At 43.6% G+C, this 11,449-nt stretch overlaps 1 pseudogene; it reads right to left on the bottom strand.

Annotated features, from left to right (window-relative positions):
• Positions 1–985: 985 nt before the first annotated feature.
• LOC148138310 (uncharacterized) overlaps positions 986–11,449 on the bottom strand; it is a 124,536-nt pseudogene continuing 114,072 nt past the window's right edge.

The following is an 11,449-nucleotide window of genomic DNA, read 5'->3' as shown; positions in this document are numbered from 1 at the left end:
TGTCCAGCCCCCACCCCTGATTTTGCAAATCTCTGTCAGATCTCCCTCTCATCGCATCTTCAATCTTCATCCTCATCAACGACGTTCCTCATCCCTGGAACCATTTTTGGAGATTGCTCCGAAACTCTCTCTCCAACGTGTTCACATCCTTCCCATAATGTGATGGCCACACTGTACCCAATTGTCCAGCAGGGTTCTAACCAGGGTATTGTACAATTTCCACTTCACCTCCCTACTCTGAATGGTCTGGGAAGAGTGGATGTTGGGGAGATGTTTCCATTGAGAGGAGAGACCAGGACCCGAAGGGACAGCCTTAGAGGAAAGGGAAAACCTTTCAGAACAGAGATAAGGAGAAACCTCTTCAGCCAGATTGTGGGGAATCTATGGAATTCATTGCCACAGAAAGCTGTGGAGATCAGGTCATTGAGTATATTTAAGACGGAGATAGATAGTTTTCTGAGTACCGAGGGGATCAGGATTGTAGAAAGTGGGAGAATGGGGTTGTGAAACACATCAGCCATGATTGAATGGTGGAGCAGAGATGATGGGCTGAATGACCTAATTTCTGCTGCTATGCTATCTCTGATGATTTTAAAACTGAGCCATTGCTTTCCATAATTCACTCCCTTTTCAAATAGCCAAACGAGAGCGGTGATTCCTGGGTACCTGGTAACAATCAGCTGTTACACTGCCTTGCTGAAAGGAGAAATTTTGCTAATAACTATCACTGTCAAGTGGATGTTATTTGCAAATTCTGCATTTTTATCATTAACTTCAGTTTCAATTTCAGTGTGACTCAAATATTGGTACAGATTTCAGATGTCTGTCTGCTTCCAAACATCAACAGATTCAGTAACTCGGATAGTTTAATGAGAGATTCCTGGGTTTATTCGTTCTTTTTCAGTGAAGTTTCCCTTCAATATTCGATCAAAAAACAAAAACTGAATTCTAAATCCATTGCATTTTGGCAGATTTCTATTGTGAACTAAAACATTTGCCATTTAGTGAAGAGATATTTGATACCACGTTTTAACTCTGATCTGAATTTCCTTTGGGTTAGTCCACAGATGCATGTGTTTGTTGATGAACTGAGAATCTGTAGCATGTATCCAACCTGCTGAACAATGTAAACTGGTGCATTAAAATGTTTGTTTTGGTAATTAAAATTCATCAATTGCCAGGTCAATGAATGCACAAGGTTTGTCATCCATAACAGTACGAAGTTGGCTGATATTGCAAACAATAAAATCATAGAATTTCTCCAGTTTTTCATTTCGGGATAACAGCCATTTCTGTCTCTGTTCCAGAGTTCTCTGCGCACTTTATTTTTTGCTATAATGTGCATGACAGTTAAAACATTGAAGAGCAAGATCAAACATATCGGGAATAAAGGGTTGACAATGCTTTCAATGCATTCATATGTCCTCCAGAAAGAAGAAGTCCAGTAGTCAGGTTTACCAATGCAGTACCACGGAACATTGTTAATCACAATCATAGGCGTATATACAAAGAAAATAGGAATGCTCCGCAAACAACTTCCCATGAAAACAGTTGATAGTCCGGTAATTACTGTTCCCTTGTTAAAGTACCTGCGTTTAATGTTTGAATAACAAATAGCTGCACATCTATCGAAGGTAAAAGCTGCTGTAAACCATACACAGCAGTCAATAGACACAGAGTACAGAACATGTCTGAGAGAGCAAACAGGAGTTAAAAACAAGAAACTAATTGGTAATACATATTATTAATGCGGTGTAGAAACACATCAGTCACCATCACAGCGAGATCAGCTCCTGCCATAGCCAACAGGTAGTACGAGTTACATTCAGAGAGACCACACTTGATGATAGAATTCTCAATAATTGTTCTGGCTGGAGGAACGTTGTCAGTTCGTGAAATTATTGAACAGCTGGAGTGTTTCTGAGTATGGATGCAGGTCAGCTCGTTGAGCTGGAAGTTTCATTTCCAAACGTTTCGTCACCCTACTGGGTATCACCTTCAGTAGGACTCAGGTGAAGCTTTGACCGGGACACACAGAAGATGTTACCTAGGATGGTGATGAAACGTCTGGAAATGAACCTTCCAGCTAAGCGAACAAACGTACATCCAGAACCTCAACCTGAGCTACAAGTCTTCTCAAAACTCGCTGTTCGTAAATATGGCAAAGTAGAACATTATGGAGGGAACTGGGACCTTATCCACTTTCGCTGAAATACTAGAAACTAATTCTGTGTTTTGAATGAACATAAAGAGCCCAATGATACAAAACCAAGTGAACCACAGCCAATGGATTCCATCTATGGTGCGCAGTCCTAACACATCCAATCGGGAGTGGTGGTGGACAATTAAACATCTCAGCAAAGGAGGTAGCTACACTAATATCCCCGCCCACAACGATGGAAGAGTCCAAAACCTTCATGGAAAAGATAAAGCTGAAGCATTTGGGAGCAATCTCCAGCCAGAAGGACAGGGACGATGCACCAATTTGGCCTCCCATAGTTATCCCCAGGCAGATTTCAGCAAGTCGTCTTACGCTGTGAAAACTAGAAAGGTTTGGAGGCACTTGAAAATATATTCTACACCGGGACTTCGGAGAACTAGGAAGAAGGCTGAAAAGCAGAACGTCCAGGGTGGTTATCTCCAGTTTGCTTCCAGTTCCTCGGGCTGGAGAGGACAGGAACAGGGAGATAATGGAGTTGAATGTGTGGCTGGGGAACTGGTGCAGGAAGCAAGGATTTAAATTATTGGATCACTGGGGCATATTTAGCGGTAAAGATAAATTATACAAGAGGGACGCGTTGCACCTTAATAGGTGGCAGACCAGCTTTCTGGCAGTTACGTTTGCCACTGCAACACAGCTGCGTTTAAACGGGGGGAGAGGATCAAACTGGAAGTTTAAGAAGGAAATTGAAGGGAAAGTTAGAACAAGAGAAGTCAAGAAAGACAACAGAGTCAATGGAGCAGAAAACTCAGAAAAGGGATCATGCCGTAAGGTTGAGTGAAATAGGGATTGATAGGAAGGTTGAGGGGAATAACAAATTTAAAATATTATATATGAATGCACGAAGCATTAGAAATAAGGTGGATGTGTTTGAGGTTCATTTGGAAATTGGCAGTTGCGATGTTGTGGGGATAACTGAGACGCAGCTTTAAGTGGACAGGGCCTGGGAAATGAATATGCAAGCTATACGTGCTATCATAAGGACAGACTGACTGGCAGAGGGGGTGGGGTGGCCCTGTTGGTAAGGAATGATATTCGGTCCCATGCACGGGGGGACTGAGAATCAGAGGATGTAGTGTCAATATGGATAGAGTTGAGAAATTCTAAGGGTAGAAAGACCCTAATAGGAGTTATCTACAGGCCCCAAAACAGTAGCCTGGATGTAATGTGTAAGTTTAATAAGGAGCTGAAATTGGCCTGTCGCAAAGATATTACTACAGTTGTTATGGGGGATTTTGATATGCAGGGAGACTGGGAGAACCAGGGTGGTACTGGACCCAAAGAAAGGAATTTGTGGAGTGCCTCCGAGATGGATTCTTGTGCTGGAACCGACCAGGGAGAAAGCAATTCTGGATCTGGTGTTGTGCAACAAACCGGATTTGATCAGGGACCTCGAAGTGAAGGAGCCATTAGGAGGTAGTGACCATAATACAATAAGCTATAATCTGCAGTTTGAAAGGGGGAAGGTACAATCGGAAGTGACAATATTTCAGTTGAATAAGGGGAACTATGGAGCTATGAGGGAGGAGCTGGCCAAAGTTCAATGGTGCAATACCCTAGCAGGGATGGCAGTGGAACAACAATGGCAGGTATTTCTGGGTATAATGCAGAAGATGCAGGATCAGTTCATTCCAAACAGGAAGAAAGATCCTAAGGGGAGGCAGCGGAGGCCGTGGCTGATGAGGGAAGTTAAGGACCATATAAAGCCAAAAGGGAAAATGTATAACATAGCAAAGATGAGTGGGAAATCGGAGGACTGGGAAGCTTTTAAAGAACAACAGAGGACAACTAAAAAGGAAATACGCAAAGAAAAAATGAGGTACGAAGGTAAACTGGCCAAAAACATAAAGGAGGATAGTAAAGGCTTTTTTAGGTATGTGAAAGGCAAAAAAAATGGTTAAGACTAAAATTGGGCCAATGGAGACAGAAACGGGTGAATTTATTACGGGGAACAAAGAAATGGCAGAAGAGTTGAATTGGCACATTAGATCTGTCTTTACTGAGGAAGACACGAGCAATCTCCCAGATTCAATAGTGGCTGAAGGACCAGAACTGAAGGGAGTTTATATTAGGCAGGAAATGGTGTTGGAGAAACTGTTCGGTCTGAAGGCTGATAGGTCCCTGAGACCTGATGGTGTACATCCAGGGTACTGAAGGAGGCTGCTCGAGAAATCGTGGATGCGTTGGTGATCGCTTTCCAATGAGGATTGGAGAGTGGCTAATGTTGTCCCGCTTTTTAAGAAAGGAGGGAGAGAGAAAACAGAGAATTATAGACCAGTTAGTCTGACCACAGTGGTGGGAAAAATACTGGAGTCAATTATAGAGGACGAAATTACAACACATCTGGATAGCAGTAAGAGGATAGGTCAGAATCAGCATGGATTTATGAAGGGGAAATCATGCTTGAATAATCTTCTGGTATCATTTGAGAATGTAACTCTGAAGATGGACAAGGGAGATCCAGTGGATGTAGTATACCTGGACTTTCAGAAAGCCTTTGATAAAAGCCCACATAGGAGGTTAGTGAGCAAAATTAGCGCACATGGTTTTCGGGGCAAATTACTGACATGGATTGAAAATTGGTTGGCTGACAGGAAACAAAGGTAAAAACAATGACTGCAGAAGGTGGAAACCAGATTCTGGATTAGTGGTGCTGGAAGAGCACAGCAGTTCAGGCAGCGTCTGAGGAGCAGGAATGTTCACGTTTCGGGCAAAAGCCCTTCATGAGGAATACCTGGTGTTCCTGATGAAGGGCTTTTGCCCAAAACGTCGATTTTACTGCTCCTCGGATTCTGCCTGAACTGCTGTGCTCTTCCAGCACCACGAATCCAGTGACAGGAAACAAAGAGTAGTGATAAACGACTCCCTTTTGGAATGGCAGGAGATGACCAGTGTTGTGCCACAGGGATCAGTGCTGGGACCGCAGCTTTTTACAATGTACATTAATGATATAGATGAAGGTATTAAAAGTAATATTAGCAAATTTGCTAATGACACAAAGCTGGGTGTCTGGGTGAAATGTGAGGAGGATGTTACGAGAATACAGGGTGACCTGGACAGGCTAGGTGAGTGGACGGATGCATGGCAGATGCAGTTTAATGTGGATAAATGTGTGGTTACCACTTTGGTGGCAAGAACAGGAAGGCAGATTACTACCTAAATTGAGTCAAGTTAGGTAAAGGGGCAGGAGAAAGAGATCTGGGTGTTCTTGTACATCAGTCAATGAAGGTAAGCATGCAGGTACAGCAGGTAGTGAAGTAGGATAATAGCATGCTGGCCTTCATAACAAGAGGAAAATGTGCAGAAGCAAAGAGGTCCTTCCGCCGCTGTACAGGGCCCCGGTGAGACCACACCTGGAGCACTGTGTGCAGTTCTGGTCTCCAAATTTGAGGAAAGACATTCTGGCTATTGAGGGAGTGCAGCATAGGTTCACGCGGTCAATTCCCGGAATGGCGGGACTATCTTACGCTGAAAGATTGGAGCGACTGGGCTTGTGTTCGCTTGAGTTTAGAAGGCTGAGAGGAGTTTGAGGCGTATAAGATTATTAAAGGATTGGACACTCTGGAGGCAGGAAGCATGTTTCCGCTGATGGGTGAGTCCTGAACCAGAGGACACAACTTAAAAATAAGGGGTAGGCCACTAGAACAGAGTTGACGAGAAACTTCTTCACCCAGAGAGTGGTGGGTGTGTGGAATGCTCTGTCCCAGAAGGCTGTGGAGGTCATGTCTCTGGATACTTTCAAGAAAGAGTTGGATAAAGCTCTTAAGGATAGTGGAATCAAGGGTTATGGGGATAAGGCAAGTACAGGATACTGATTGAGGATGATCAGCCATGATCATAATGAATGGTGGTGCTGGATCGAAGGGCAGAATGGCCTACTCCTGCATCTATTATCTATTGTCTATTGTTTATCGTCATTTATTGTATCCATTGCTTTCGATGCGGTCTTCTCTGCAATTGGGGAGACTGGACACCTCCTCGCAGAACATCTCTGGGACACCCACATCAATCAACTGCACCGGTCCGTGGCCCAATCTTTTAACTCCCCCTCCCACTCAGCCGAGGACATGGAGGTCCTGGGCCTCCTTCACTGCCGCTCCCTCACCACCCGATGCCTGGAGGAAGAACGCCTCATCTTCCACCTCGGAACACTTCAACCCCAGGGCATCCATGTGGACTTCACCAGTTTCCTCATTTCCCCTGTCTCCACCTTACCCCAGTCCCAACCTGTTCTACCTGCCAATCTTCCTTCCCACCTATCGACTCCACACTCCTCTCTGACCTATCACCTCCATCCCCACCCCCATCCACCTATTGTACTCTTTGTTACATTCTCCTCAGCCCAACCGCCCTCCCATTTACCTCTCCACCCCGGAGGTTCCCTGCCTTCATTCCGAAACGTCGATCTTCCAGCTCCTCAACTGCTGGCTGTGCTTTTCCAGCACCACTCTAATCTAGACTATGATTTCCAGCATCTGCAGTCCTCACTTTTGCGTGCATTGCTAATTGTTAATCCATCTAGCCTGTACAACTTTGGGTGGTTGGTGATGCTCCAGCGGCCCACGACAATTTTAAAAACAAGACAACTTGGGACATGTTTATCAAACAAAAGATGGCTGAAAGGATATGATAGTTACATACAGATGGTCGCAGCTAGACTTGTCTCCATGTAGATACACTGGATAAGATGAGATTCTCTGCAGAAAGAAACGTCATGGAAATTCATCAGGTTCGAAACTTATAAGCATTCAAATTAAGGACATTTTTGTCAGGCCTAGTTTAGCCACAATTCTATGCTTGTTGTCGAGTAAAATGTAGAAGGAAAAGTCTGACCAAACAGGATTCTGAACTACTTACATTAATTGTAAAAATCAAAAGTGTCTTGGATAAGTGTGTGTATAAAATGGTTAAACATGGTTAAGAGAAAACTTGACTACAGCAATTTACTGAAGTGTGGGTGTTTGTTAACATCGAACATTCCAACGTAGTACAGGCCTTTCAGCTCTCGATGTTGCGCTGGCTCGTGAAACCAATCTGAAGCCCATCTAACAAATACTAATCCGTTCTTGTCCATATGCCTATCCAATTATTATTTGAATGCCATGAAAGTTGGCAAGTCCATTACTGTTGCAGGTAGTGTGTTCTGTAACCTTACTACTCTCTGAGTAAAGAAAATACCTCTGACATCTGTCCTATGTCTATCACCCTCAATTTAAAGGTATGTCCTCTCGTGGTAGCTATCACCATACTTGGGAAAAGGCTTTCATTGTCTGCTTTATCTAACCCTTTGATTATCTTCTATGTCTCAAATAAGTCAACTCTCAACCTTCATCTCTCCAGTCCCTCAGCTTTTCCTGGTAAGACCTTCCCTTTATACCAGGCAACAACCTAGTTACTCTACTCTGTAATCTTTCTAAGGCTTCCACATCCTTCTTATAATGCGGTGACCAGAACTATAATCAATACTCCAAATGCGGCCGCACCAGAGTTTTGTACAGCTGCAGCATGACCTCATAGTTCCTTCCCTCGATCCCTATACTAATAAAAGCTAACACTCTCTATGCCTTCTTAACAACCTTATCATCCTGAGTGGCAACTTTCAAGGATCTATGTACATGAATATCGAGATCTCTCTGCTCATCTCCACGACCAAGAATCCTATCATTAGCCCAGTATTCTGCATTCCTGTTACTCCTTCCAAAGTGAATCACTTCAGATTTGTCCCCATTGAACTCCATTTGCCACCTCTCAGCCCACTCTGCAGCTTATCTATGTCACTCTGTCACCTACAACATCCTTCACCACTATCCACAATTCTACTGACCTGAGTGTTACGTGCAAATTTACTAATCTATCCTTCTATGCCCTCATCTAGGTCATTTATAAAAATGTCAAACAGCAGTGGTCGCAAAATAGACCTTTGTGGTACCCCACTCGTAACTGAACTCCAGGATGAATATTCCCCATCAGACACCACCCTCTGTCTTCTTTAAGCTCGCCAATTTCTGATCCAAACCGCTAAATCACCTTCAATCCCATGCCTCTGTATTTTGTGCAATAGCCTACTGTGGGGAACCTTATTAAATGCCTTACTAAAATCCATAGTCATCACATCAACCATTTTACCCTTATCCACCTGTTTGGTTACTTTTTCAAAGAAGTCAGTAAGATTTATGATGCACAACCTACCCTTCACAAAATCGTGTTGACTATCCCTAATTGATTTATTCCTTTTTAAATGATTATAAATCCTTTCTATTAAAGCCCTTTCCAACACTTTATCTCTATTATCTGTCTCATTCTTGGACACAGGCATCTCCATCAAGGATGAACACCTCAGCACCTCACTCTACCTCAAACCCACAGATAACCTCATGATGCTACACTCCTCCAGCTTCCACCTGAAACATATTGAAACTGCCGTCCCTTACGGACGAGTCCTGCGCCCACACAGCATCTGTTCAGATGAAGAGGAACATGGCGGGCACTTAACAATACTCAAGGATGCCCCCATAAGAATCGGGCAGGATGCTCAACTCATTGACCACCTGTTCCGACCTGCCACAGCACAAAACTGTAATGACCTCCTCAAGAGATAGATACAAGCTGCAAGCGACAGGGTAACCTTTATTGTCCAGTACTTCCCAGGAGCTGAAAAACTACGCCATGTTCTTCATGATCTGCAACACATTATCAATGAGGTTAAGCACCTCACCAAGACCTTGACCCACACCGCCACTGCTTGCATTTAAACAACCGCCAAACCTCAAAAAGATAATTGTTTGCAGCGAACTGCCCAGCTTTCAGGACAACACCATGCAACCTTGTCATGATTGATGCTGTAACACGTGTCAGAGTGTGGACATGAATACCACCATTACGTGTGGGACAGCTCCCCCCATGTCCGTGGCAGGTACTCAAGTGACTCGGCCAATGTTGTCGATCTCATCCATTGGGAAAACTGAGCAGAGGCTACAGCAATGGATGAATGGGCGCAACACAGCAATCAACAGACAAGAGGGTTCCCATCCAGTCGGAGAATACTTCAGCTATCCGGGACGTTCGAGCCCTCACACGTTTGTGTGACTATCCTCTAAGGCAGACTTCAGGGCAGGAAACAGCGAGAAGTGGCTGAGCAGAGGCTGATAGGTAAGTTCGGTATTGGTACACGTTAGGATGGTCTCAAAACGAACCTTGAGCTCATGTCACTCGACAGTTGACCCCACTGCACTCCACACACACACACACACACACACACACACACACACACACACACACACACACACACACACACACATATATACACACACACACATATATACACACACACACACACTCTTGCAGACCCTCTGTCATACATAAACTCACTCTCATCCGGTCACACAAACAATCCCACACTCACACACACTCTCTCACAGATACACATAACCTCCCATCACACACACACAGCCACATGCAAACACTCACATATAAGTTTGTGGGGTGAATTTGCACCTGTGGAATTACATTTTGTTCAAAAACTACATGAATCCGTGCAAGATTCTGTAAATCCCTTTTGTACATTAGAATCAGTCTGAACATTGGGGCACAGACTGCCTTATACATGAAACCTCACACGTTCAATGAATTATCTTGGCCGACATGGCACCTATTGTTAAAGTTCACTTGAGAATGTAACTTTAAGGAAGTTGTGGAAGTTACATATGAAAGAACAGAAACCAACATGCTCATTCTAAGAGATGAGAGATTTAACAAACAATCCAGGACTTTTACATGATAAAGTTTCAGTTAAATCACACTGTAAACTTTAGTTATAAATTCTGTGTCCGACACAACCACCTGATGAAGGAGCAGCGCTCTGAAAGCTAGTGCTTCCAAATTAACGTGTTGGTCTATAACCTGGTGTTCTGTGATTTCGAACTTGATTCTATAATTCCCAGGGTTGTCTCTGCTCCCTCTCTTGAACAAGGGGGCAACATTTGCTACCCTCAAGTCTTCTGGCACTATTCCAGTAAACAATGATGACATAAAGATCAAAGCCAAAGGCTCTGCAATCTCCTCCTTGGTTTCCCAGAGAATCCGGGGATAACTCTCATCTGGCCCGAGGGATTTACCTATTTATACACTTTCCAGAATTGCTAACACCTCGCCCTTGTGAACCACAATCCTATATAGCCTAGTAGCTTATATCTCATTATTCTCCTCAACATTTCATTTTACCGGTGTGAATACTGCTGAGAAATATTCATTTAGCACTTCCCCTATCTCCTCTGACTCCATGCTCAACGTCCCATTGCTGTCCTTGATTGGCCCTAATCTTACTCTCGTCATTCTTTTATTCCTGAATTACCCAGAGACAGCCTTAGGACTTTCCTTGATCCTATCCGCCAACAACGTCTCATGTCACCTCTTGGTTCTTATTAAGTAGTAGTAATGATCTTAGTCAGAGTCGTAAATGGAGAAGGAAGGAGAAAAATCAACAAGTCTCACAACCTGCTGCTCGTTGGGGCCCCCTCGATTGATGGCTCATCTGGAGGGTTAGGTTTGTTTCTGGCACCTTTCCTCATGCTGGTGTGAGGTAAAGTCCAACTCTTGAAATGAAACTCTCTCTGTCTCTTATACAGTGTAACAAACAGCTAGCGCAGGAAACAACTATCAAACAAAACCAAACCGAAGGTGCTGTCTTCGGCCCGTAAAGGAATGTTCACATGAATCCTTCAAGGTCATGCGACTGTCAAATATCATCATTACCATTCCGAACTTATTTTTAGGATTTGTTCCTTCCCGAGTTGAACTTTCTACATACTGCTTGACGAAACTTTCCTGGATGCATTTCACAAATTCCACTCCATATCAGTCCTTAACACAATGTCACTGCTGATGATATTTGACGGTGCGCGTTACAACTCCAAATGCAGGCACAAATCAGTGATAGCTGCATGAGAACGTATACTGAAAGCATGTAACCTACACCAGAAAATTAAAAACTGCAATAAAAATAACCGTCATCAAGATGAATAATTTTAAAATACGGTGCATGATGATATTACTGACTACAGTGGCCTGTTTCGTGAGATTAGGTTCAGCAGCTGCCAACTGATTAATCATTCGCAGAAGCTTCTATCCATAATAAATGTACATGGTTCTACAAGGCCAGTTGTTTGAGGGTAATAAAGAATGTGGAACATCCAATGGATCTCACTGCCTGCAGTCCATTGCTACACCTGA

Source organism: Chiloscyllium plagiosum, unplaced genomic scaffold (genome assembly GCF_037043375.1).
Source record: "Chiloscyllium plagiosum isolate Xiang-an unplaced genomic scaffold, Cpla_swu_hap1 HiC_scaffold_40, whole genome shotgun sequence".
Classification (NCBI taxonomy): Eukaryota; Metazoa; Chordata; class Chondrichthyes; order Orectolobiformes; family Hemiscylliidae; genus Chiloscyllium; species Chiloscyllium plagiosum.
The sequence above is the reverse complement of the archived record's forward strand: the minus strand, read 5'-3'. Positions and strand labels throughout refer to the sequence as shown.